The sequence below is a fragment of the Microtus oregoni genome, unplaced genomic scaffold, assembly GCF_018167655.1.
Source record: "Microtus oregoni isolate MIOR12 unplaced genomic scaffold, Mior012 000015F_ref0000493, whole genome shotgun sequence".
NCBI lineage: Eukaryota > Metazoa > Chordata > Mammalia > Rodentia > Cricetidae > Microtus > Microtus oregoni.
In genome coordinates, this window is record NW_024543074.1 from 38,601,714 (window position 1) to 38,605,866 (window position 4,153).

The 4,153-nt window shown below is 45.1% G+C and overlaps 1 pseudogene; it reads right to left on the bottom strand.

Annotated features, from left to right (window-relative positions):
* Positions 1 to 427: 427 nt before the first annotated feature.
* Positions 428 to 1,378, bottom strand: LOC121456687 (annotated as a pseudogene).
* Positions 1,379 to 4,153: the final 2,775 nt, after the last annotated feature.

Here is a 4,153-nt window from a genome sequence, read left to right on the forward strand (position 1 = left end):
GATTCAGGGTTGGCTCAGTCTCAGACTCACATGGTTATCTACACACCCGAGGTCCCAATGTAACACAAATCACCTATTCAGGTTGAGCAGCCTCAATCTGAAAATCCAAAACCTAAATTTCCAAAATCCCAAGCTTTTTGAGCACCAGCATGACACTCACCACGAATGGAAAAGTACACCTCATGAAACAGACCATAGGCAGAGCACAGGCGCCTTAAAAATACTGTATAAAGTTACTTATAGACTGTGTACAAAGGATATTTGTGAAACATAAGTGAACCTCATTTTAGCCTAGGGGTTCTTCCCCAAGTTATTTCATCACACACAAGCAAATGCTTTATAACAATGAAATCCAAGGCAGTTCTAGTCTCAAGGACTTTAGATAAGGCTACTATGGCCATCTTGTGTTGGTCAAGTGTTCCTCTACTTAAGCGTCTCCAGTCCCTTTCTCTAGTCCTAGTAACTTCCTCACCGCCCCCTTCACATCCTTGTTCCTCAGAGTATAGATGAGGGGGTTGACGCTGGGTGTGACAATGGTATAGAAGAGAGTGAGAATTTTGCCTTGATCTTGGGAGTAGCTGTTGGCCGGCTGCAAGTACATGTAGATGATGGTCCCATAGAAGAGGGAGACCACAGTCAGATGGGACGAGCAGGTGTTGAAAGCCTTCCTGCGCCCTGCTGTTGACTTTATCCTCAGCACCGTGGCAGCAATCAAGCCGTAAGATAGAAGGATGAGGGAGAGGGGCACCAGGAGAAGGACCACCCCCAGGACAAAAGCACAAGCTTCTACAAGCGTGGTGTCTTCGCAGGACGTGGCAATGAGGGCAGGCATCTCACAGAGGAAGTGGTCCACCCTCCGATGTCCACACCGGGAGAGCTGCATCGTCTGAGGACACATGACAAATGAGTTTAGGAAGCCACAGCACCAGGCAACACTCACCAGCTGTAGGCAGAGGCGTGGGTGCATGACCACGGTGTAGTGCAGGGGCCGGCAGACAGCCACATAGTGGTCGTAGGACATGACGGCCAAGAGAACACACTCAGTGGAGCCCAGAACCATATAGATGTAGAGTTGAGCTGCACAACCATGGTAGGTGATGCTTTTGTCCGGTCCCTAAAGATTCCACAGCAGCTGGGGGACAATGCTCATAGTAAAGCAAAGATCCAGGAAAGACAGGTTCCCAAGAAAGAAGTACATGGGCATGTGGAGCCTGGGGTCTATGAGTGACAAGAGGATGATCGCAGTGTTGCCCACCAGAGTTAGGACATAAAAGACTAAGATAAAAGCAAAGAGAATCATCTCCAGGCTAGGCCGATCAGAAAATCCCACCAGGATGAAGGCCTGTAGGTAGCTGTCATTGGTCCTCCCCATAACCTTTGTCAGCCAGCTATTATGAAGAAACAACACAAGGGTGAGATAAGAAAGCTATTTGACATTTCTTTTTTGGCATACATTTAACTAATAGTTATATGCAAAGTTGTGTAACTGAAGCCCTTGAGGGAGAGAGGACTCTGCAGTTGTCCTCTTTGGAGAAAAAAAAAATATATATGGATAATGACAAAGAAAGAGGAGAAAGTTAAGGTTTATTAAAACAATATTCACTAAAATGCTTTTTGAAAAAAATCACTCCCAATGGATCAGGAGATCCCAAGAAAGTGATAGCATTATAGAATTCTAGATGTGAAAATTGTTTCTTTGTTTATATTCTAAATATAAGAACTTGACATGTGGCAGATTAAGCAAAATTTATCAAAAAAAGGAAGTAGTCTGTAGAAAGGCATGAAAGAGCAATTATTTCATGGATGATGCTGAGAGTTATTAAAATTCATATCAGTCACAGATGGTGATTATAGCCAGGGGAAGTACACATCAGGAAACTCCTTAAAGATCAGTAATTTGATTAAGATGGAACTTATTTCTCTTCCAAGAGCTTACATGAAGAAAAGCCAGCACAGAAGGAAGCTAAGCTGTAAGCCAGACACTTACAGACCCGTCACAGGGTCATCTCGACTGTTTCCTGGGACAGAAGAGCATCGTCCATGAAGAAAAATGCGGAAGATGGCATGGAATGACAGCTCCATATCAAAGGAAGATTCATGTGCAGTTAGAGCCACGGGCTCAGAGTTTGCTCACTCTGCCTTCCTCCATTAGTACTGTCTAACTCCCGCCCATCAGGACCGTGGTTAATGTTAGCATTCCATCTCTGCTGGTGGCATGTGGCAGCTTCTAGTAAAGCCATTAATAAAAAAAAAGCTTATGTTTATTCTCAAAATCTACAAATGTAGAGCATTTGATAGGTCTCTGGGCTAAGACAGCCCCATACACAGGTGTCCTGTTCAAGCTGGATAGCTTTTTATTGAAGAGAGGTGGAGGAGGAGGAGTGTGTTTTGTATCTCAGCAGGAATGGAAAAACGGGTAGAAAAAAGACACAAATGAGCCTCAGATTCACTGTGTTCAACTCAATGCACTTGCCTGTTTCTGAGCTGGATGCAGCTGCTGACTTCCAAGTCAGGATTCTAGATTGCAGGTTGGTGCTGGGACCTTTTTCCCTGGCGCTCCAACAAAGGGAACACTCAGCAGTAATCACATATCCAATAGGGTCCAAAACCAGCTACGAGACTCATCAACACAGCCAAACCCATGTCACAGTCCCCATCCTTGTTCTTACCAGAGTGTGGAATACCTAAGATCCTGTCATCTCTCCTCACTCAGTTCCAGAGGTCAGCCAGGAGTTTTCCCAGAAATAAGGCAGCCAGTTCTGGCCACCTTTAGTTTATAGAAATCCAGTGGGAAAGAAGTGACTAACCACGAGCAGGCAAGGCCAAGGATGGCATCTTCTACTATGGCTACACTGGCAGCATGGTGTTGTTCAAATCATGGTGTCTCATCTCACCACTGGGTGCAGACACCTTAGGGTCAGAAGACAGAAGCTTGACCTAGGGATAAAGGGAAACATGCTTAGTTCTAATAGCCCGGAGAATATGAACAACATCATTTTATTGGTTCTTATGAGGTAAATAGGAACAAATTTTAATAACCTGCTGATTTGGAGATTTAGAAGAGTCTTGGGACAGAAAAGAAACGAGCACTTGTTTACAGATGAGGTCCTAGGGGGGAATGTTCTCCTGAAGAGATTCACCACATCCCTCCTCCCATTCAAAGACAGAACTCCCAAGGTAGTAGTGGTGGCAAGTCCCCAGAATGTGTCTCAGGGGCTCTATAAGAGAAAACTGATTTCTGGGTTGTATGTTAAAAAATATTTGGCCTAAAAACATTATATATATATATCCTGATTATGGCTTCTCTCCCTTTACTCCCAGTTCTTCTTTGCCAGATCTACCTCCTTTCTGTTTCTCATTAGAAAACAATCAGGCATGTAAGATATAAGGGATAATAATAAAAATAATAATTTTTTAAGTGTGGGGAGATAAACAGAGTACTGAGTTGGGAATACACCCTCCACCGTGGAAAGAATAGGGTGAGGGTGACAGGCACAGGGCACTCTGGAGAAGCCAAGAGGACACTTCCTTCTCTGTACACTATACACTATTTAATTCTTACCTGATTGGACAGTACTGATCAAGAGTATGATACACAACCAGTGCAATGATCACAAGTCATCATACAGGGTACCCTACCTCTCTTCCTCGCAGAGGGTGTGAATTCTAGGCACCAAAATGAACTAATCTTAACTCTGACAAGACAGCCATCATATGGGAACCCCACTCTCCACAGCACATTGAGGCAGGACCAAGGCCCTCCCCCCCTGCATTAAGGCTGAGCATGGCATCCCTCCATAAGAAATGGGATCCAACAAGCTAGCTCATGCACCAGAAAAAGATCCTGGTCCTACTGCCAGGTGCCTCGCACACAGTCCAAAGTTCAGTCCCATGGAGGCTGCACAGCTATCAGTCTAGAGTTCATGAGTCTCCACGAGCTTGGTTCAGCTATCCCTGTAGATTTCTCCTTCATGATCTTCACCTCCCTTGCTCATGTATTCCCTCCTCTCTCTCTTTGACTGGAGTCCCGGAGCTCAGCCTGGTTCTTGGCTGTGGATCTCTGCATCTGGTTCTGTCAGTTGCTGGATGGAAGCTCTGTGTGGTAGTTGGGGTAGTCGCCAATCTTATTACACAAGCAGGGCAGTTCAGGCAC